Genomic DNA, 24,350 nt, shown 5'->3' with positions numbered 1-24,350 from the left:
CTCTGCAGAAATTCATCAGATCATCAGATTCATTCATTCATTCATCAGATGTGAAGGAAATAAGCAGCTATCCTATCTTTAAAAGACATCTGGAGGCAGCCCTGTTCAAGGAAGTTTTTAATATTTAACGCTGTACTGTTTTTAACACTTGATTGGGAGCCGCCCAGAGTGGCTGGGGAAACTCAGCCAGATGGGCAGGGTATAAATAATAAATAATAATTATTATTATTATTATCATCATCATCATCATCATCATCATCATCATCATCTTAGTGTGAATTTCTCCAAATAGACATTTTTATTTGCCTGCAATTTCCCCTAACGTATTTCTATGTGACTTTATTACTGTAGACATTCTACACACTCTTTCCCCCTAATATCCACATTTTTGCAGGTTAACATTAAAATGCAAACTATTCACATTAAAATGCAAACCAGAAATGCAAGGTTCATTTCTCCCCTATCCCTTGGTGGTAACTGCTTTGCTTTTAAAAAAAACAACCACCAGCAGCTGACTGGCATAATTGTCCATCTTATTACCAGTTTTTAACCTAACTTAGGTCATTGTTAGGTCTGGTTAATACCTAAATGAGATGCATTACATATAAGAGGTAGGAATCATCTAACAAGGCCTGCTAGTGGAAGCCTGTGCAAGGACTCCTGCTAGCACAACAGGGCTTTCCCCCGCCTTCTCAAGCTCCTCCCGCTTGGATTTGGGAGAGTCAGAATCTTCAGAACAGCACATAGCTGGGAGGAAAAGGGGGTATTCCATGTGTCATGCTGAAATGCTTGGCTAATGGAATGATTGCCTAATGCTATGGCGAATTCTCTCCCCCATATTCCTATAGCAACTCTCAGTTCTGACCGCTGGTTTGGATGCCCATGGTTTGAAAAGTTTGCTTTCAGACCTCTGTTGCCCTCGTGATCCTGGCAAGGAAAGCACACCGCTGTTGGCTCACCCTCCTGATAACTTTCCCCCTTGTTCTCGAGCAGCCAAGAGGAGAAGAAACTTTAAATTGCTGGGTGTTTGCTTCCGTCTCCTCCTCAACGTCTTGGCTGCTTTCCCCTGCTACTGACTTTGCAGGTGGTGATATGTGGAATTGCAGCGAGGGCGGGGTGTGCCCTTGATTTGGGGCATGGAAATTGTGTGCAATCAGCAAAGCAGAACGAGACATCTCTCCAAGTAGCATTCATCATCACTTTGTTAGAGTCTGAATTATTTCCTTGGGTGAGAATCATGGAATTCCCCAGCTTTGCACAGCTGCTGTTTACAGCAGACCAGAGAACAACGATCTGTTTAATTTCAACCATATTGGATTAAGAATGTCTGCCTGTCTTCACCCTGAAGTGTGGTAGAAGTAGATTTGACACACACTCGCTGCCTTCCAAGTCATTTGTTTCCAGAGTAGATGTTTTGTGTAGAGGTGGGGCGGGAAACATTCTGCTCCACTCCTGAATTTCTGTCTTTGTCTCTTACCATTATTGATCTGTACTAATGTTTTGTCGCTATGCCATATGTAAAGGCACCAACATCATTTCATTGCAGAGAAAATACAGTTCATGATCTGGCTGCGTTTATATAATTGCCATGATTTCTACAGTCATGTACTTTGAGCTTTGTCAAGAAATCACTTCAGTGGGGAACCTTATTCCCTCCAGATTTTGCTAAACTATCGCTACACAGGACCTCCATGTCCACTGCCCAGGCTTATGCTCCAGAAAGATCACTTCGGCACTGCTAACACAGCACAAACAATGCAGGAAGCAGCAGTCACGAGTTACCAGTCTCTGCGGCCACAGCAGGCACTGTGATTCTCCAGCGGTTTGACTTTGTTCCATTGTCTCTTGAGACAGATGGACTTTGCTCCTGACTTTGCTCCATTGTCTCTTGAGACAGATGGATGCCAGCAACCAGGAGTCATCATTCCTAGCAAGCATGGCCAACTTTCAGGGTTAATGAGAGTTGTAGTTCAACAACATCCGAAGAGCCACATGTTCCCCACTCTGGCCATGACACACCAGAGAAATGTAGCTAAATTACATCATCATCTCACCCAAAGAACAACCGAGAGGGAAAAGAAAAAACAGCTTCAAACTTAACAAAAGCATAGGTAAAGGGACCCCTGACCATTATGTCCAGTCGTGGCCGACTCTGGGGTTGCGGCGCTCATCTCGCTTTATTGGCCGAGAGAGCCGGCATACGGCTTCCGGGTCATGTGGCCAGCAGGACTAAGCCGCTTCTGGCAAACCAGAGCAGCGCACGGAAATGCTGTTTACGTTCCCGTCAGAGCGGTACCTATTTATCTAATTGCACTTTGATGTGCTTTCGAACTGCTAGGTTGGCAGGAGCAGGGACCGAGCAACGGGAGCTCACCCCGTCGCGGGGATTCGAACCGCTGACCTTCTGATCAGCAAGTCCTAGGCTCTGTGGTTTAACCCACAGCGCCACCCGAGCAAAATGTTAAAGATACCCTGTGCTAAGATAATAATAATAATAATAATAATAATAATAATAATAATAATAATAATAATTTATTATTTATACCCTGCCCATCTGGCTGAGTTTCCCCAGCCACTCTGATGTCTTTTAAAAAGATGATAGCTGCTTATTTCCTTCACATCTGAAGGGAGGGCGTTCCACAGGGTGGGTGCCACTACCGAGAAGGCCCTCTGCCTGGTTCCCTGTAACCTCACTTCTCACAATGAGGGAACCGCCAGAAGGCCCTCGGTGCTGGATCTCAGTGTCCGGGCTGAACGATCAGGGTGGAGACGCTCCTTCAGGTATACAGGACCTGTGCTGTTTACAAATGGGTCATCAGTAAATTCAGTTTCCCGCAGCATTTGCATCTACCAAAACTTGACTCCACCCTGCTGAGTGTAGCAAAGGCTACTTTGGCTGGAGAGAGATTGGCCGTACAAGAGAGCTATCTGTTTACCCAGCTACAACCAGAAGTAGCTCTCCTCATCCCAGCAACAATCTTCAAACACTTTCCTTATGTCTACATGGAGCTGGACATTATTCACCACCCCTGTGAAAAGTTCTTGTGTATCTTACTCCATGAAGATTGTGCTGCCTTCAGAATGTTGCACGGTGGTGTCTCAGATCAGCGCTGTACCAGATGTTTGGCCATGTTTGTCAACCAGGTGAGTAGTGTGATTGACAAAAATCATTCAGAGTATCTGTACTTGTCCATATGTGTCACAGAGTTGAAGTGCTTTGAGGAACAGTTAGTCTTACTTTCAGCCTGTCACTAGATGGTGCCAAAAATCCGTATTGGAACAAAGTATGTCAGATTTCAGCTCTGCATCAACTCTAATGGTGTGGAAAAGGGCTGTCCCCCAGGAGATAGCTGCAGAAGGCATTAATCTCCCTATTCTTTGCAATGTGGTCGGTTCTCCAGATCTGGAAAAGAATTGCCTGAGTTCTGTCTCAGCCAACGCGTTCTGTCTGCACCTTCTCTGGCTTTCATCACGAGTTCTAACTGTAACATGGGAACTTGAGAATACTCTACTGACTGTAGTATAGTAAAGTGGGGTGGGACCACTAATGAGTGGGGTGCTTTCTCAATTTGTTACCGGGGGGTGAAGTTTACACATAAGAGAATCCACCCTCCTTTCTACCCCAGTAATTTGGATGATATTCTTTCATTTTCTGCCCTTAAAGCCCACCAACTTCTACCTGTTGAAAGTTGGACTTCTTTCATTGCTGCAGTGATATTTTCTAATAACAGCCTTAATCTGGCAACATGCCCTTTGTGGATTCAGCTTTTCTCTCTTTTTTTGGTATTATATCTCCAGGGTCAGATAGAATCAGGATGTCTGGAATGTCTGTGCCTGTTGCCACAAGTTTCCTTCCTTATTTCCCCAAAGCAGCCGTCCTTCCAATTATTCCCTGCTTTGCCCTGCTGTTCGTATGTGGCTGAAGGAATTAGACCGCTGTTTCCGAAACCTGTTTTTCCAACTTTTTTTCAGACTACAATTCCCATCATCCCTGACCACCAATCTTGCTAGCTAGGGGTGATGGGAGTTGTAGTCCCAAAACAGCCAGAGACCCAAGTTTGGGAAACACTGAATTGGGCCAATGCTGTGCTGAAAAAGGAACAGATCTCATTTCCACGCACTGCTGTCTACAGAGTGCTGCCACAGATGGCTGAGGGGTGGACATGTTTTTCACCTTTCTTGGGCTAACGCTTCTTGAATTAATGAAAACATCTTGGTGTCTATTTGCATGAAGTAGCCATCGCAACTTGACAGTGATGTGGCGTGGAGGGAGGAGGGAGGCATCTGTGTGAACCGCATCAGCACGGAGGCCAGAGAACCTCTTCAGAATTGGGAAGGTACCTGCAGTAAGCAGCCAAGCAATTTGGCACCTGAACACACTCGCTGGGTTCCGCCCAACTTTTGAGGGGCTCAGCACATGCATGTGACATACTTCCGAGTAGGGTTGAAAATAAGTCGCAATGTGGATCAATTTGGGGCTCCCACAACCAGCTTTACACAAGGCTTTCAAATAATTGGGCAGCCCTCTCTTCAAAGTGTTTGGACTTCTGAAAGCTCATGTCATCTGACGTATTTTTCGCTCTGTAAGACACACCAGACCATAAGGCACACCTAGTTTTTGGAGGAGGAAAACAAGAAAAAAAAATATTCTGAATCCCAGAAGCCAGAACAGCAAGAGGGATCGCTGCGCAGCAATCCCTCTTGCTGTTCTGGCTTCTGGGATAGCTGCACAGCCTTCATTCGCTCCATAAGACGTGCACACATTTCCCCTTACTTTTTAGGAGGGAAAAAGTGTGTCTTATAGAGCGAAAAATATGGTATGTTCTGCCTCTTAAGCTATGCCAGGCCCGTAAAGCGGATCACAGAGCCTCCGCCAAAAACGCAATGAAATTAGCAATGTTAAAATCCGTTCGTCACAGAGAGTTAAGGAGGGCCGGATACAAACGTAAGCCATAAAATAAATACATGTATAAGATTTACATGTGATCCTCGGTTAGGCGATCAAACAGCTTTAAGCAGTCCTGGCAAACACATTGCATTCAGAGATACAGGCATGGGGTTACCATGCAGTAACCACACAGCCTGTTAATGTATTTCTGATATGATTACAACTCAACAAATAACTTCGCAGTGGAGCAAGAAGCAAGTCACACCCACAACTCTAGTATAAACAAATCCTCAGGGGACAAACGTATGTTGTATTTAAACAGGAATTCAAGGGGCAGGAGACGTAAACTTTGATCCTGCAATGTTGAGCAACGCGGGTTTGGAATGCTCCCTCCCCGCGCCCCCATTCTGTTTCAATTTGTTTTTGAAGCTGATCTCTGTTTCTTGAAGGCCGCCGTGTCCCGAAGGCACGCCGTAAAGGCACCCAGAATAAGGAGGTAGCAGCTTAGGGCGCAAGCAGTGGGAATATGTTGCAGAAATGCAATGCAAAGTGAGGCTACCAGCGGCTAGCGAGAAAAGCAAACAATGTGTTTTGGCAACGCGCTGCAGCCTCCCTGCTTAAGACACTGGAAAAAAGGTCACAAGTGCATTATTATTTTTTTAGCCATTGTGCAAAAGCGACGATCCAGTGAAAATTGCCTGTTACCATGTGACGTTGGAGAAGGCAGCACTGCTGCTATTGGGCCATTTAAAGTTTTGCAACAAGATAAATATCTGGCTTTCCTTGGAGCGCCCTGCTCCTTCTCAGGAATGGTACAGCAGGGCAGGGCAGTGCCTCCAAATTCTTAAAATGAAACACTAAATTAACAAGATTTGCAGAAATCAGAACAGGCGTGGAGGCGTTAATTGAATCGCAACGAAAAGCCCTTTTCCGCCTTTGATTCCTGTTCAGCCACGTCCTATACAGCAGCCGTGTTTACAGTATAATGTAAGGACAGAATATTGTATTCAGCTGTGCAGATCAGAGTTTTACATTATTTGTGGGAGACAGGCTGTTCCTTCCTACACAAATAGCCATAGACTGAGCAGTGCGGGATCTCACTGATCATATGCAAGGAGTATTTACATTTCGTAAAGCTAGTTGACAGTTTGCAGTTTCATCATCTTCCTCTGCAGAATGTCAACAAATCTCTAGTCTGAGTAATCTGGAATCTATGCGCTGCCGCCTGGTCAGGGGCCAGGATACCACAAGGACTGCCTTTTCCTATATAAGAACTAGGTCATCTTCTGGGGCCCTCTGTCATCTGAGGGCACCACAGGTCAGGGCCTTTTCTAGGTTGGCACCTAAATTCCAGTATTCTCTTCCTAGGGAAATGTTCTTAGCTCCTCTCAGCAAAGTTCAGGCTGCAGATTAAGGCCCTGGGTTAAACCACAGCACCTAGGACTTGCTGATCAGAAGGTTGGCGGTTTGAATCCCTGCGACGGGGTGAGCTCCCGTTGCTCAGTCCCTGCTCCTGCCCACCTAGCAGTTCGAAAGCATGTCAAAGTGCAAGTAGATAAATAGGTACCACTCCGGCGGGAAGGTAAACAGCGTTTCCGTGCGCTGGTCTGGTTCTCCAGAAGCGGCTTCATCATACTGGCCTCATGACCCGGAAGCTGTTTGCCGGCTCCCTGGGCCGATAAAGCGAGATGAGCGCCGCAACCCCAAAGTCGGCCATGACTGGACCTAATGGTCAGGGGTCCATTTACCTTTATTTCAAAGCTCATTTGGAGGCAGCACGCCATCGGTTTTCCTGATGCTGTGTCTGGCTTTGACATACTTAAGTGTTCTGTTTGATTTTTAATTGTATTGTAGAGCCTAGTGGAATTGCAATATAGAAATACAGGTGTGTCCCCCTCAGTTACACGTGATAGACTCGTGCACAACTGCTTATCTGCGTGGTGCCGGAAAATAAATATTTTAATTCAGCCCCAGAAATGGCGAGAGAGAGCTGCAGCCGCTTTCCTGCATGTCCTCCGGCCTCCATTAGGCCCCAGAGTTTCAACTCCAGATATTTTGGTCTGGATTGCGGAGAGTGTGAGAGAGAGAGCGCTAGAGAGCAGGAAAAAAAACATGGGTGTTTGAAGGCTTTTTAGAGGGTGTTCCCCACTTTGCACAATTTCAGTTATGCATGCAGGCGCCCAGAACGTAACCCACCTTGTATTTCAATTTTTAAAATAAAATGCATTAGTTATATCTTCGCCGGTGGCATACTATGGTCTGGATACAGGAAGGGATCGGACCTATATATGTTTAAATCAGAGTAGATGGAATACTATGGCTAATGTCAGCTGGCAATTTTTGTTGTTGCTCGCTCCTTCCTTCCTTCCTTCCTTCCTTCCTTCCTTCCTTCCTTCCTTTATTCTCTTTTCTTCCAATAAAAAATTGAGGGGGAAATCAGACCCGGCTTCAAACTTCGGAACCTTTTTTCAGTTCCATGGCTCAAACCTGAAACATGGGCCTTGCTTCACCATTGCAGAACCACTTTGCGAAAGGACATCCATTGAAAGTTCGTCCTATCAGTTTTTATAAAACCTCCCCTTGAGGCCAGCCGCATTTCATTTTAGAAACTGACTTTATTAAGGGCCCTGCCCCCAAGGTAACAGTGGGCGACTGTGACCTTGCCAGCCTGAACTTTTTTTGATCCTGTGACCCTTGTGTTGAAGTCATAGTTGATAGAAATGTTTCTGGCACATTCTAAATTCCCGGGTTGTTTGTAAATATTGCTGACTGTACCGGATCAAGTTGTTCTGAGAGTTTAGCCACATTTCCTAGTTTGTCTGGACTGGCTGCTTTAGGTTAGCAGACTTGTTCCTTCACATTTCAGTCATAGTGTGCTTGCTGCCAATCTGAAATGCAGAGGTTTTCCTGCTTTGCCTCTGCACCACATAGAAGCACAAAACGAAACTGATTCTGTCAATTTTGGTTTCTCCCAGTTCAGTCTGCCCCAATTCTGCGTCAGTTTGCATTTTTTAAAATCCACATGGAAGTTTATGAGAATTTCAGTGTGTGTTACCCACATTTTATGGGACGCGGGTGGCGCTGTGGTCTAAACCACAGAGCCTAGGGCTTGCCGATCAGAAGGTTGGCAGTTCGAATCCCCGCGACGGGGTGAGCTCCGCTTGCTCGGTCCCAGCTCCTGCCAACCTAGCAGTTCGAAAGCACGTCAAAGTGCAAGTAGATAAATAGATACCCCTCTGGCGGGAAGGTAAACAGTGTTTCCGTGCACTGCTCTGGCTTGCCATGCTGGCCACATGAGCGCCACAACCCCAGAGTCATCCGCGACTGGACCTAACGGTCAGGGGTCCCTTTACCTTTACATTTACCCACATTTTGTTATGAATTGCCTAATACTCACTTTTTTGCAAGCGTTTCACCCCAGTATAATGTACTTTGTATGTTAATTTCCTACTAAACTACCAGATAGCTCAGTCGGTAGAACGATGTGACTCTTAATCTCAAGGTTGTAGCTTTGACCCCACATTGGGCAAAAGATTCTTGCATTTCAGGGGGGTTGGACTAGATCAGGCATAGGCAAACTCGGCCCTCCAGATGTTTTGGGACTACAACGCCCATGATCCCTAGCTAACAGGACCAGCGGTCAGGGATGATGGGAATTGTAGTCCCAAAACATCTGGAGGGCCTAGTTTGCCTATGCCTGGACTAGATGATTCTCTTGGTCCCCTTCAGCGCTGTGATTCTATGAGCATCAGGAGCAAAGTGACCAAGTTAGAAGCACTTATTTATTTACATAATACAGCAAACTTCTTTCTGTGGTTTTCAGTACTTTCTGGCATTGGCAGCAAAGGTTAGATGGTTGAAACTACAGTGGTACCTCGGGTTACAGACGCTTCAGGTTACAGACTCCGCTAACCCAGAAATAGTACCTCGGGTTAAGAACTTCGCTTCAGGGTGAAAACAGAAATCGCGCAGCAGTGGCACGGCAGCAGTGGGAGGCCCCATTAGCTAAAGTGGTGCTTCAGGTTAAGAACAGTTTCAGGTTAAGAACGGACCTCCGGAACGAATTAAGTACGTAACCAGAGGTACCACTGTATTATTCTTTAAACCAGGATCCCTTGAATGTAATGCTAAGTTCAGATTCTTGAAAGTGAAACCAAACTTTCCAGAGATTCTTCTCCCAGCTATTTTATCTGGGGGGGGCGGGGGCGAGGGGGGGTAGAGAAGGCAAGGGGAGTACATGAATCTGATGTTCTGCTTCAACTTGCTGAAGTTCATCCAACTAGCACTAAATCAGAGTCTGATGTTACGTGTGAACTGTGCCTTTGTGTTATAAAGACATAAAAATGTAGAAATAATATTAGGATGTATTTCAGCAAGGCATTTCATTAAACGAAAAGAAAGTTGATGCTTTCGGAACCCAAGGTACCACTGTACCACGGAGCTGAGCCCCTCTTTGAAAGAAGCAATGTCTGTTTCATTTGCATGATTTATAACCCACTCTTCATTAAAACCAATCCAGGAGCAAAATGGTTTATTTACACTGTAGCTCGCAACAAGCAGCAGATTCACGACCCAAGGATCTGGGAGTACCACGTTGTAGTAGAATAATATATGCACTTGTGGATTTCCTGATAAAGTGGACAGCTCTGAAAATAGTCTAGCCCTATGTCTCTTTCAGTGAATGAACTCAGAAGGCATCACTGTAGTGGGTCAGTTTTTGGTTCTCAAATTTCAGTGGCACACTCTGTGACACACACACACACACACACACACACCGCCGCCTCTTGCACTCTGTTCTGCATCATTGTTGTGGCGCCCCCTGTAGGGCCAGTGCTCAGAGCGCCTGAACCGGTCGCACTACCCTAAAACTTCCTCTGAAAGAGGAGGCCCTCTAATGTACAAATAAAAAATACGATAGTAGTTTCATTGGTAGATATAAGCATTGCCACACAAGTGACGTGACCCTTAATGGCAAGAAGCAAATGTTCCAAGGTAAACAAGGTGTTTCAAGACATCCTGCACCTGACCCACATAGATAACAGCAGATAATAGTTTAACCGATTACAGAAGCACTGGTTGCAGTTTGCATAGGCCAGGATTCCCCTTGGTGTTCATAGCAGAGGCAGTAAGGCTGCCATACATCCGGATTTTCCCAACATTACCAGGATTTCAAAGGCGGATTTGGCATCTGGGGGGGGGGGAATTTCCAAAATAATAATAATAATAATAATAATAATAATAATAATAAATTAATTAATTAATACCCCGCCCATCTGGCTGAGTTTCCCCAGCCACTCTGGGCGGCTCCCAATCAAGTGTTAAAAACAATACAGCATTCAATATTAAAAACTTCCCTAAACAGGGCTGCCTTCAGATGTCTTTTAAAGATAGGATAGCTGCTTATTTCCTTCACATCTGATGGGAGGGCGTTCTACAGGGCGGGCGCCAATACCTAGAAGGCCCTCTGCCTGGTTCCCTGTAACCTCACTTCTCGCAGTGAGGGAACCGCCAGAAGGCCCTTGGCACTGGATCTCAGTGTCCAGGCTGAACGATGGGGGTGGAGACGCTCCTTCAGGTATACAGGACTGAGGCCGTTTAGGGCTTTAAAGGTCAGCACCAACACTTTGAATTGTGCTCGGAAACATACTGGGAGCCAATGCAGATCTCTCAGGACCGGTGTTATGTGGTCCCAGCGGCCACTCCCAGTCACCAGTCTAGCTGCCACATTCTGGATTAATTGCAGTTTCCGGATCACCTTCAAAGGTAGCCCCACGTAGAGCTCATTGCAGTAAGGTGCTGGTGCTTTGTCCTGGATCTTAGACGTCAATCAAAAAATCGTGTTTTTGTAAAAAAACAGAAACACAAATGTCAGGGAATCAGGAGCAGGAGCACTGGGGAGAGAGGAATTGGAGAGCGAAGGGGAAGAATCCGAGGGCAGCGTAGGGGAGTATGACAGTGGCCCAAGAGATTCCATGAGCTTCTCCAGCGAATCAGAAGATTCCCAGAAGGGGGCGCCGATGGTCAGGGCAAGGGGGGTCCCAGGGGGGACGCACCAGAAACAAGGAGCCAGAGGGGAACCCCAAAGTAGCAGTGGGGGATCGGGACCAGTTTCCCCACCAGAGCGTAGTGGGGGGGAAGAGTCACATGTGTCAGGGCCAGCGTCTCCTCCAGAGGGGAGAGAGAGTGAGTCAGGGCTGACCACGCCTCCAACGGAGGGGAGGTCAGTTGCAGCTAGCCCCCCCAGAGGGGGAAGCAGTGACAGCAGCAGCAGTGAAACGGTCAGGAGAAAAGTTACCGGCTGGGCGCGCGCGCCAAGTTCAAATGTACAAGCGCGGGGAACAGCAGGAGACCCGGATGGGGAACCAGCTCCTAAAGCCCGCCGGAGGGAGGGGGAAGGCTCAGGGGACTCAGCGTCAGAAGAGGCTAGAAAGGGCGAGACCCCGACGGACAGGCGGAACCAGAGGCGGAAGGAACTGAGGAAGAGGTGGAGTAAGGCTAGAGTCTTAAATTGGTGTCAGGGGGGAGGAGACTCAGACGGAGCATCAGCGGTCTGACAGTTGAGACGTAGAGCTGCGCGCTGCGGCTCTGGAAGTGAAACTGAACTTCAATAAAGACTTTCGTACTTAACAACGAAGCAGCGTTGGTCCTTTGTGAGCTGGGACCTTGGGCAGCCCTGACAACAAACAACAACAACTTTTTAAAAAACCTCCACAAATTTGGGTGGTTTCCATAAAAAAAGCTCAACATTTTTTGAAATATGGCAACCTTAAGAGGCAGGAACCTTTCAGCAACCAACTTAAATGAAGGCTACAAGCCTGAAGCACAAGCACCCCAGAAGGATCATTCCCTATTGGTTCAGCCTGGATGACTTTTTCTCAGACAGTGAGTCAGACTCCATCAGTGGTCCTTGGACCACTTTCAGGTTATCCTCAGTGCCCCAGCCTGCCCCGTGCCTCCTCCCTTGCCTGCCACTCCCCATAGACATGCCGTAGCCTTTTGGGCTGGACGGATGCCAGGACCAGCAACTCCTTGCATTGTGAGTAAAGGTGGCTGGAAGAGGAGTAAGCAGGGGAGGCAGGCAAGCAGGAAATCTGAAAGTGAGTAGTATGAATAATAAGCTTCTGTTCTATAAACTGGGAATAGAAAGGAAAGGGATGTGAGAGGAATGTTAGAGAAAGAAGTGAGTTAAAAGGAGAGATGAAACTGGCAGTGTGAAGGGGAATAGTACAAGGTCAGAGTGAAAGAAGAAGGGGAGAAGGAATTACAGGCGATGGGTAAAAAACAACAACAGTGGTACCTCGGGTTACATACGCTTCAGGTTACAGACTCCGCTAACCCAGAAATAGTACCTCAGGTTAAGAACTTTGCTTCAGGATGAGTACAGAAATTGTGCAGCGGCAGGAGGCCCCATTAGCTAAAGTGGTACCTCAGGTTAAGAACAGTTTCAGGTTAAGAACGGACCTCCAAAACGAATTACGTTCTTAACCCAAGGTACCACTGTATTGGCATGGGCAGGACTCAAGGCATTACAGTGGTACCTTGGGTTACAGACGCTTCAGGTTACAGACGCTTCAGGTTACAGACTCCGCTAACCCAGAAATATTACCTCAGGTTAAGAACTTTGCTTCAGGATGAGAACAGAAATCGTGCTTCGGCGGCGTGGTAGCAGCAGGAGGCCCCATTAGCTAAAGTGGTACCTCAGGTTAAGAACAGTTTCAGGTTAAGAACAGACCTCCAAAACGAATTAAGTTCTTAACCCGAGGTACCACTGTACTTGTGGGAGGCATGTCAGGGTGGGAAGGGAAAATATAGAAGAAAACGCTTTCTTCACTTTGGACCAGCAAATTCTGCTTAAAGTGGGGTAGGGACTGTTGCAATGCCTTCCCAAAAAGGTCTGTTGTTAGCTTGAGGAAAACTCTGTGCCACAAGGGAAATGCTGTGGCAAGGACTTCAACCATTTCCAAAGCTGGATTAGTTAGAAGTAGAAGATGCTAACTGCCCGCTGATTACGCCAAAATGCCCCTGTTAAGTTGTGGGTGAACACATCAGACGACAGCGATTCTTCAAACAGCTCTTGTTTATTCACAGGCCAGAACAGAACTGAACTGAAAGGTTCAGCCAGCCTGCTTATATAGAGCTCCAGTACAACGCAACTGTAACAACTTTCTGAAACTATCCAATCACTGAACGTCACTTTCAATCCCTTATTTGCATATGTGGACCTGAGTGAAAACTATCTACAGTATCCCCCTGCTGGCCCAGGGTGAGAACTTCAGTACATAACACCCCTATCCGCCTCCATTTTGTGGTTAGCTCTGCCTCTGCACCAACGTTTTGTGACTGGTGGGCTGTAGTAATTTTCAGCTGCCTCAAGTGAGCCCTGAGGGAAGAAAGCTTGGGAACCCTTGCTCTAGAAGAACTAATCTGAAGCCTCCGCTGATGAGTGGTTAGAAGAATAGCCCTTATTCTTAAGCTTTAACAAATCATCGACTCTCTATAATGTGCAACTAGTCCTATTCTTGAATTTCCATAGATAGCATCAGGAAAGGGGTGTTTGTTTCCTATTTGCCTTTAACAGATCTCTTGAGACCTGGTTATTTTAGGCTGTCCCTGGGGTTATATTCCTTCAGTTCTATGTGACCACAGTTATGGGTGTGTGAAAAGGAAGAGGGGGTGAAGAGTAAAAATAATAATAATAATAATAATTTATTATTTGTACCCCGCCCATCTGGCTGGGTTTCCCCAGCCACTCTGGGCGGCTTCCAACAAAGATGAAAAATACACTAAAATGTCACATATTAAAAACATACCCAGATGTCTTCTGAATGTCAGGTAGTTGTTTATCGCTTTGACATCTGATGGGAGGGCGTTCCACAGGGCGGGCGCCACTACCGAGAAGACCCTCTGCCTGGTTCCCTGTAACTTGGCCTCTCGCAGTGAGGGAATCGCCAGAAGGCCCTCGGAGCTGGACCTCAGTGTCCGGGCAGAACAATGGGGGAGGAGATGCTCCTTCAGATATACTGGACCGAGGCCGTTTAGGGCTTTAAAGGTCAGCACCAACACTTTGAATTGTGCTCGGAAACGTACTGGGAGCCAATGTAGGGGAAGAGGAAAGTCATTTGGGTTTGTAACCTGTTTCTAAATATATTAGCACAGTTGTTTGTTGTTAAAGATTGCTAACAGTGACGTAGCCAAGGAAGTAAATTAATGCACAATGCAAAGGCAGTTGCAGTGAATATGTACCACAGTGTTTCTCCTCATGACTGAGCCAAAGGCTAAAACCAGCATTAGCCTTCCTATGAATTTTGCTATTTGAGACTAAAATTCAGTTAATTCATAAGTCACCATGTAGCTAGTCAGTCATCAGAATCAAGGAGTGTACCAGTTCTGTTCTCTAAAGATTTCCCTATTGAGGGGAGAAACTGTTTGGGTGGGAAGACTTTAGGCTTGAGCAGGGATAGGAATTGGAACTTGCATCAGTTCCACCCAACCTGGCCAGTGGCCAGAGATTATGGGTTGCTGTTGTTGTTTAGTCATTTAGTCGTGTCCGACTCTTCGTGACCCCATGGACCAGAGCATGCCAGGCACTCCTGTCTTCCACCGCCTCCCGCAGTTTGGTCAGACTCATGTTTGTAACTTCGAGAACACTGTCCAACCATCTCATCCTCTGTCGTCCCCTTCTCCTTGTGCCCTCCATCTTTCCCAACATCAGGGTCTTTTCCAGGGAATCTTCTCTTCTCATGAAGTGGCCAAAGTATTGGAGCCTCAGCTTCAGGATCTGTCCTTCCAGTGAGCACTCAGGGCTGATTTCCTTAAGAATGGATAGGTTTGATCTTCTTGCAGTCCATGGGACTCTCAAGAGTCTCCTCCAGCACCAGAATTCAAAAGCATCAATTCTTCGGCGATCAGCCTTCTTTATGGTCCAGATGGAGTCTAATAACATCTCTGGACAGCCACAGGTCTACAGGCAGCCTTGATGGGGTGTTGTGGTTGTTACTAGAACTAACCCTGAGGACCAACAACCAGAACCAGATGTAAAATGGTGACTCAGCCTGGCAGATTCACACTTAGAATTAAGCAACAGGTTGCCTGTGAGTGTATTCACAGCCTGGAAATACGTTTTCACTACCAGCAATTTCAATTAAAAAAAAATTCTCATAAAAATTCATTAGCATTTTAGTGTAGATTTCTTCTAACAAACACATTTTTGGATGCAGTTTTGACACATTTTTGAAAGTCATTTTCCTTGATATAATGCATTTTCGATTGTTATTTAAAGCAATATATTCATTTTTATGCACGCTTTCCCCTGATGTATGCATTTTTGTAACCACTACTTGGTTCAATAACAACACCTCAAAATTCAGGTAAATGTGAATTTTGAAAGATGGCTGTGCTTTGGTTCTTAGGTTGTTTTGGAAAGTTTGAAACCGATTTAAAAGTGAACTGAAAGTTAAATGTGAACTGAATTGAATGTCCGCCCCGCCCCCCCGCCCCCGCTCCTGCTGTCTCCCCAAACTTTCTTCATTTCCACTGTCCATTTTAGCAAGAAAATGAAGAAGACACTTTGCTATTCCTGTTGTCAAAACAGCCAAGATCCAGATTCCCCTGGCCATCCCCTGCTAATCGCCCGGAGATCTATCCATAGAGTCTGATCTTCATTTTGCTCAATTCTGTTGCAGATCCCGAAAAGCAGATTTTTGTGGAAGACAATTTTGTCTCAGTCTCTGTTCCTTTTTTTTAATTACTTTTTTATTCAAAATTAAAACAAAACATTTTATCCAGAAACATATCATCCATATTTCCCCCCTTTTTTTCCTCCCTCCCCCTCCCTCCCATACAAAACCCACCCACCCCCCGACTTCCCTCAGTTCCAGTCTTTGGTTTCTCTGAGACTGCTGTTTTCTGCATGTTACACAGTTGTATAGACCCTCAAACTATTTAAGTAATAATTATCAATAAAAACTTTGGGAGTGTTTATTCAAAACCAGCCAAGGAGTCCAGTTCGCTTTGTTGCGTCTTCAAATACTTTGTAAAGGGTTCCCAATCATCTTTAAAGTCACAGTTATCCTTGTCCCGTAGCTTGTATGTCAGTTTTGCCAGTTCTGCATAGTCCGTCAATTTTTCTTGCCATGATTCTTTAGTTGCGGTTTCTTCAGTCTTCCATCCTTGTGCTATTAAAACTCTCGCGGCCGTTGTCGCATACATGAAGATGTTTTTCAGCTTTTTTGGCAGATCTTTCCCTACAATCCCTAATAAAAATGCTCCAGGTTTTTTAACAAATGTTAAATGGAACATTTTCTTCAATTCGTTATATATCATTTCCCAAAATTTTTTAATTACCTTACAATCCCACCACATATGATAAATTGTCCCCTCCTTTTCTTTACACTTCCAACATATATTTGAACTAGTTTTGTACATTTTCCCTAACTGCACTGGTGTTGTGTACCATCTGTACATCATCTTCATGTAATTCTCCTTTCAATAGGGAACAATCTGTAAATTTTAAATCAGTTCTCCATAATTTTTCCCAGTCTTCCTAATGGCCGCTTTTGTGCACTTACAAAAGCTTGAAATGTTCTAGAGGAGGGAAGGAGACATGATGGTTGAAGGGCCCTTGACTTCTGTTGTTGATGGGGCTTTGGAGAAAAGGAACACACATAATAGCCTGCAATTGCAAACAGAATTTCTCCCAGTGTGACCTCCTTGAGCAAACAGATTATAAACAGAATCAAAACTTTTGAGGTCAACCATAAACATGAAGGCGATGCAGAGATACATCAGGTCCTTTAAAAATAAAGAAAGAAAATAATAAACTAGGGACTGGCTATTTTCTGTCTAAAATAGATCCATTATAGGCAAAGAAAGCAAAATGGACAAGCTTTTAGCTCACTTAACTCTCCTGGAAATTGACTGCTAATATAATTTCCTAGCAGTAGCAGCAAGAGTAAATGGCTGACTAAACCCACAGCATTATGTTTGCTAAGTATAATGTATTAATTTAAATAAAATCCAACAGCCATCGCACAGCGAAGTTCAACCCTCCTTATCATTAAAAGTGACAACCCCCCGTCATAATAGATTGTGCTCATTTTCTAGATCAGGAGATCACGGATGTAATTTAGAAACAAGACTTGAGACAAGAGTAGCTCCTCCGCTGAGCTTTATAAGAAATGCAGAGATTTTGGCCCCTGACATCTCTAACAAAGTCTTTAATTAAAAATTGTTATGAATATTGCCTCATCCAGTAAATCAACATATCAACAGTTTCATAATTGTTTCCTAATTCTTTGGTTTAGGGAAATTGATTGCATATAATTTCTGGCTTCTTTAAAAAGAATGTAAGGGTTACTTTTAAACTTGCGATGCCCTGTGTTGGTTTTTATACCTTAACAATAAAAAAGAAGTGACCATTCATTTCAGTGGTTGTTGTATTTAAAACATCATCAACAACAACAACTTACTGTTGTGATTGTGGTGCACACAATGCAACCACAATAAAAAGTAAGCAAAAATATCTCTAAAATAACACTTCACACCTTATAAGAAAGATATATACATAAATGCCACCAAATACCCTAAGGACATGGGTGGCCGCAGATGCGCTGCTCTGGTTCGCCAGAAGCGGCTTGGTCATGCTGGCCACATGACCCGGAAGCTGTACGCCGGCTCCCTCGGCCAGTAAAACGAGATGAGCGCCGCAACCCCAGAGTCGGTCACGATTGGACCTAATGGTCAGGGGTCCCTTTACCTTTACCTTTACAACATCCAAAACAAAACAACATCTTCTGCAGGCAAGGGGTGACATAACTGGGCTCCTGAACCCCACAGGGATGCTGCAGAAAGAATGTAGTTGGTCAAGGGAGCCGTGGACTCAAAAAGGTTGAAAACCTCTGCATTAGGGGGAACTTGCTTTGCCAAAATGTGTAGATTGCTAAAAACGGCATACAGAAATGTGCTTATTAAAATAAATTGGCACCAAAATGTTGATGAAATTTCAGATTGACGGATTGCAAAGTTCTGCAGAAATGTGGAGAACAGCATTTAAGCCTGGGAAAATAAGTAGCAAAGAGAAACAAAAACTGACAGATTCATCCCCCTTTGTTCACTCGTTTCCACTCCCTTTTTGTCTTGGTTTCTTCGACTTTGCCCTGTTTTGCATGACCATTGTGTCTTGCCCAGCCATGGAAGGGTTAGTGAACACTGTCATGTTCAGCATATTAGTAAAGAAGTAGAACTGTGCCGGTGTTTTGAGTTGAAATAACTAAATCTGTGTTATTAAATACAACAAATTATTAAACCTCTGCTGGCAAACAGGTATTGCATGACCAATTCTGCTTTGACCCAAAGTAACCTGAATTAAGTTCCTTTGGATAGGAGATGTATATCCCCAAATGTATCCATTCTCTTATTTAACATAAGAGTCAGTCTAAAGGTACTGTATATGGCAACAGGGCTAGTTTTGAGGAAAATAACATTGATGAAAACACGGTGGCGTGTTTTTGACACATTCTTCCCATAGTTATATGGGACTTTGAGGGAATAATAAACACGTTTTTGCTTTTGTTAAGGCATTGCCCAAAACACAATAACCCTGGATTGTTGAGTCTACATAAGACTGTAAACATAGCCTATTAGCAAACAATACATTGAATAACTGTCTTTGAGCGACCTTCAGAAAGTAACACAATGGCTCAGATTACTTATTATCATTGTATGACCCTCGACGCTGCCATTCACATCAAGAGGCATTGACTTGCTGAAGCAAAAGGTTCAAATGCACAGCTACTTCCATTGCAGAATCTAAAAAAGCAAAGGCGACAGACCTTGCGGTACCATCAATGAAGCCAGAGACAGTATCTACCGCATTTTTCGCTCCATAAGACGCACCCGACCATAAGGCGCACCTAGTTTTTAGAGGGGGAATGCAGGGGGGGGGATTATTTAAAGGGAGCGCTGAGCAGAGCCTGTATGCATCCCAGGCTCTGCTCAGTGCTCCCTTTCACGAGCCGCGTGGAGCATGTGTGCAGCTGTAACTGACGGGCTGCCCTTCTCCCTCCTCGGGGAAAAGTGCCCAAGAACCACACACTCCGCGCAGCTCTTTAAAGGGAGCGCGGCTATCCCTGGCTTTGTCCCTTCCCCCACCTCCCGCACACGGCTCTGTCACTTCCCCCATCTCCCACAAGAGCAGCACTCCCTCTAGCTGTTCTGGCTTTGGGATACCCCCACGAAGCCTCCGCAGGGCAGCAGGATGAAGGCTCCCTGTGCCCTGCGGAGGCTTCCCGTGGCTAAGCCAGAAGCTAGAACAGCAAGAAGGAGCGCTGCGCAGCGCTCCCGCTTGCTGTTCTGGCTTCTGGGATAGCCGCGCAGCCTGCATTCACTCCATAAGACGCACACACATTTCCCTTTACTTTTTGGAGGGGAAAGGTGCGTCTTATAGAGCGAAAAATACAGTATATCTGTTCTCTATCCCTATACCTATACCCTGCCAGGTATCACTCAAGATGTGCTTGCTGGTGAATTCTACTGGCAAATTTAACCATCTCTGCCCTGAGATCTACAGATGTACAGTGGTGCCTCGCAAGACGAAATTAATTCGTTCCGCAAGTTTTTTCTTCTTGCGAGTTTTTCGTCTTGCGAAGCACGGTTTCCCATAGGAATGCATTGAAAATCAATTAATGCGTTCCTATGGAGACCGCTTGCCAGGCTGGCGGTGCGGAGAAGGGCTTTTCTCCCCACCGCAAGCCTTCAGGACAGGTCTGGGAACAGAGGGGAAGGCGCGCAGCGCTTCTCCTCTGTTCCCGGGGCTTGCGGTGGGAGGAGGGTTTTTCCTCCCCACCGCCAACATTCAGAACAGCATTCTGAATGTTGGCGGTGGGAAGGAAAACCCTCCTCCCACCGCAAGTCTTCAGGACAGCCATCCGAAGGCTGGCGCGGGGAGAAGGTCTCTCCGCCCCACCGCCAGCCTTCGGAGGAGCCTTCCGAAGGCTGGCGGCGGGAGGAGGTCTCTCCGCCCCACCGCCAGCCTTCGGAGGAGCCTTCCGAAGGCTGGCGGCGGGAGGAGGTCTCTCCGCCCCACCGCCAGCCTTCGGAGGAGGTCCGAGGACAGTGGGGAAGACGCGCTGCGCTTCCCCGCTGTCCTGGAGATTTCCCTATGGGCTTTCGTCTTGCGAAGGAAGGCCATAGGGAAATTCGTCTTGCGAAGCGCATCGAAAAACGGAAAACCCTTTCGTCTAGCGGGTTTTTCGTCTTGCGAGGCGTTCGTCCTGCGGGGCACCACTGTATGGTGGTATACAAATTAATAACAATAACAGTGGTAATGATAATGATAACAATAATTGCTCCACTCTTTTTCTTATACCTTACTGGCTTAGCTTGCATTGGCGAGAGGACTGACTGACATGAATGACCCAACCCTATCATCCTGAATGCCTGTGTGAATATGAATATGTCCTGTTTCCATTCTCTGTGTAGAAGTCCCTAAGGCACCCTTGGCCCAAGGGTTCCCTGATAGAGCAGGGGCGAGGGGCCTGTGTCCCTCCAGATGTTGCTGAACTACAACTCCCATCAGCCCCAGCAAGCTTGGCCAATGAGCAGGGATGTTAGTTGTAGTTCGGCAACCTCTGAAGAGCCAAAGATTCCCCACCCCTGAGATGGAAAGACTTTCCCAGCCTTATATGGAGATGCCAGAGACTGAAGTTGGGACCTTTTGCATGCAAAACAGGACCTCCACCATTGAGCTGAGGCCCTTTCCAGTCAACTCATCAGCTACATCTGGGACGCAGGTGGTGCTGTGGGTTAAACCACAGAGCCTAGGACTTACCGATCAGAAGGTTGGCGGTTCGAATCCCTGCGACGGGGTGAGCTCCCGTTGCTCGGTCCCAGCTCCTGCCAACCTAGCAGTCTGAAAGCATGTCAAAGTGCAAGTAGATAAATAGGTACCACTCCGGCGGGAAGGTAAATGGTGTTTCTGTGCGCTGCTCTGGTTCGCCAGAAGCGGCTTAGTCATGCTGGCCACATGATCCGGAAGCTGTACGTCGGCTCCCTTGGCCAATAAAGCAAGATGAGCGCCGCAACCCCAGAGTCGGCCACGACTGGACCTAATGGTCAGGGGTCCCTTTACCTTTACATCAGCTACACCCAGGGTGGTGTAACTTACAAGATCCATGGGTTTGTTCAGGGTGTTTTGGTTGTCTTGGTTGTAGCTGCGCAGGTACTCTCTGGGTGACCCCTTCAAACTGGACTTCAGTAAAATAGAAGACGTAGCCCTGATTTGGAAGGCCTTTGGTGGGCAAAGGGAATCAAGTGGAACCTACTTAAGCTAAGGCTGGGATCCCTTGGTGAATCACCCTGTCCTGTCTTGGAACTGCCTTGCGGGCCTTATTATGGACTCAATAAGCTCTTAATTAAAATGCAACCGCACTTAATTAAAAAGAAAAACCCTGTTGAAATCTTGACAGGGTTGGCACTTGTGTATGGGCCTTGTTAGGCATTGTTGCTACAGCCTGTGATAACGTACCGTTTGCATCATTTTCCAAAAACCTCTCCGGGGCAAAACCTGAGAAGCCTTATGAGGAGAATAGATGGTTTCTGGAGAAATGTATCTTAAGTTAGTAAGAAATACACACCAAAATCAGTATGCTTTCAAATTCTGAGAACTAGGTGTTTAAAATCCTTGAAGTATCCTAGAAGCAAGCGTCAAAGCAATAAAAAAGATTAATGTATTACTTTCCCTGGATGTTTGCTTCTTGGCTTGTAACTGCTGCTCTCTAGATAAGTGGGAGGGAAGAGAAGGAACTCTATTAATCAGCCTGAAGTTGCAGTAAGTTCTCCAGAGCCAAAGTAGTTGGCAAAGGAGAGTGCCAGACTTTTATTGCTTCTCCGGTGCAATTCAGGTCTCGCAAGGCCATTGTGCCTGTTCCAAACCTGGCTGAATTAAGACAAAAGAAAAGTTTAGGAACACCAGAATCGCCGCAAAGAGCTGTCCGGAGTGACAAACATGTTGCAGTCAGTAGCGGACAGCATACCAGGAAGTAAAGGAGAAGGAGCATGGGCAGCACAGTGCACACACTCCTGCAGGAAGGCCAGATTGGTGCGGTGCAAACATATAGGCAGAGCCAAACTCACTGCTGCCTCAGTGAATAGGATTTCCCTTAAAAAAAGGGAAAAGTTGACAGCTATGCTCCTGCCCCGCTCAGCAATATATACCACAGCTTCTTTGGTCTACATATAGTAAGGGTGTTCAAAATGAGAGTCATCACAGCATCCTCTTTTTTACTCTTCAAAATATTGCAACCCTCACCATAAGCAACATGGCAATGGAATCAAATAAGAGCAACTAAAAATGGCAGCAGAATACAGATTAGCAGAGCAAAGCAAATCTGCCCAATAGGCCAAATATCTGTCTGGTTTTTTTTAATTGCCTACAACAAGGGATCTAGGCAAGCTTGCTTTGGCAGGGAGTTCCAAAGTCTGGACTCAGCCACTGAGGAGGCCCTTTGAGTCAGAGTTGAGCTGATGTCATAATGAGCGATGGAAGGAATTTTCCTCCAGGTCTGATAAACTGATGAACTCATGGATTTTTTCCCTATGACGGGCAACCGATAGCATGCAACTCATTTGCTTCAGGCACTAGAGGAGTGGGACAACAAGCTTGTTCTCAGTAATTACAATAGAAAGTGGGTTATAAAGTTTAAGAACACAGGACTTCTATGGACTTTCCCCCCTGATTTATAAATGTGCAGTTGTTTGTCAGTTACTGCAAGGAATCCAGACGTCCTCTACTTCTGTTCCAAGGAAATGGCTGTTGCCCATTATTCAAAATACATTATGTTACTACAGAAGTGTTAAGGATTTGATATAGGAAAGCTTATGGAGTTTATAAAATGACCCACAATGTCAATAGTAGAGTGATCTAAGGATGAAGACATACATAATATTGTTATGAGCTTGGGCGGTGTGTGTGTGTGTGTGTGTGTGTGTGTGTGTGTGTGTCAGTCTGGCTCCCTTCCAGTGGCGGATCTTGGGGGTCTCAAAATTCAGCAGCACCCTGTGCCACGCCAGAATTAGGTACGTCCCTGTCTCTTGCCTTCACTTACAGTGGTACCTGGGTTGCATACACTTCAGGTTACATACACTTCAGGTTACAGACTCCGCTTACCCAGAAATAGTACCTTGGGTTAAGAATTTTGCTTCAGTGTTCTGGCGGCGCGGCAGCAGCAGAAGGCCCTATTAGCTAAAGTGGTGCTTCAGGTTAAGAACAGTTTCAGGTTAAGAACGGACCTCCGGAACGAATTAAGTTCTTAACCTGAGGTACCACTGTATACCTTATGGTTGCAGTGCTGCCAAGACTCCATGCAAGAAACCCTGGAGTCAGAGGTCAGAGAGGTGTGTAACAATATAAACAGTAAAGGTAAAGGTAAAGGTAAAGGGACCCCTGACCATTAGGTCTAGTCATGGACGACTCTGGGGTTGTGGCGCTCATCTCGCTTTACTGGCCGAGGGAGCCGGCGTACAGCTCCCGGGTCATGTGGCCAGCATGACTAAGCCGCTTCTGGCGAACTAGAGCAGCGCACGTAAACACCGCTTACCTTCCCGCCGGAGCGGTACCTATTTATTTACTTGCACTTTGATGTGCTTTCGAACTGCTGGGTGGGCAGGAGCTGGGACCGAGCAACGGGAGCTCACCCCGTCGTGGGGATTCAAACCACCAACCTGATTGGCAAGTCCTAGGCTCTGTGGTGTGGTTTAACCCACAGCGCCACCCGCAGACCTCATTGCTAATTCTTCAGCATTGCAAGTGAAATGAATGATCCAGGATTTAGTGCAGAGGTAATAAATGGAAAACCAGGTCGGAGTAATTTGAGTAGAGTGCAGAGATCAGAAGCAAAACTGATGACGATCAGTGAAATATGAGGCCTTGGAAAAGGAGAATCTGCTCCAGAACTTTAAGGAAGTTAAAAAGATAGAATCACAGCAGTTAGCAAGAGATTAAAGCTGTGTGATGCACGGTGGAACAGCACCCGAGGGCCAGAGTAGCTGCAGAGAGGTTTTCCATGCTCATTTGGGGAAATATAGTTACATGAAGGGACGTGGGTGATGCTGTGGGTTAAACCACAGAGCCAAGGAATTGCCGATCAGCAAGTCGGCGGTTCGAATCCCTGTGACGGGGTGAGCTCCCGTTGCTCGGTCCCTGCTCCTGCCAACCTAGCAGTTTGAAAGCATGTCAAAGTGCAAGCAGATAGATAGCGCTCAGGTGGGAAGGTAAACAGTATTTCCATGCGCTGGCCCAGTTCATGCTAAGTCATGCTAGCCACATGACCCGGAAGCTGTACGCCGGCTCCCTCGGCCAATAAAGTGAGATGAGCACCGCAACCCCAGAGTCAGCCACGCCTGGACCTAATGGTCAGGGGTCCCTTTACCTTACCTAGTTACATGAAAGGCGATTTGGCAGCAAGTG

The 24,350-nt window shown here is 46.1% G+C and overlaps 1 protein-coding gene and 1 long non-coding RNA gene across 2 annotated transcripts in view; both read left to right on the top strand.

Annotated features, from left to right (window-relative positions):
• The window catches only part of LOC310759535, an 89,121-nt gene extending 85,891 nt beyond the window's left edge, over positions 1-3,230 (top strand). Inside the window, exon 3 of the long non-coding RNA XR_014546387.1 lies at positions 3,208-3,230. This is a non-coding gene — a long non-coding RNA (uncharacterized lncRNA). The remainder of the gene's footprint in view (positions 1-3,207) is intronic.
• Positions 1-24,350, top strand: part of COG6 (component of oligomeric golgi complex 6) — a 74,682-nt gene that overhangs the window by 40,932 nt on the left and 9,400 nt on the right. The gene's annotated exons all lie outside the window — the stretch shown is intronic.

This window comes from Podarcis filfolensis (assembly GCF_964270895.1).
Source record: "Podarcis filfolensis genome assembly, chromosome: 3".
NCBI classification, from domain to species: Eukaryota; Metazoa; Chordata; class Lepidosauria; order Squamata; family Lacertidae; genus Podarcis; species Podarcis filfolensis.
Note: the sequence above shows the minus strand (reverse complement) of the source record. Positions and strands in the feature narration are given on the sequence as shown.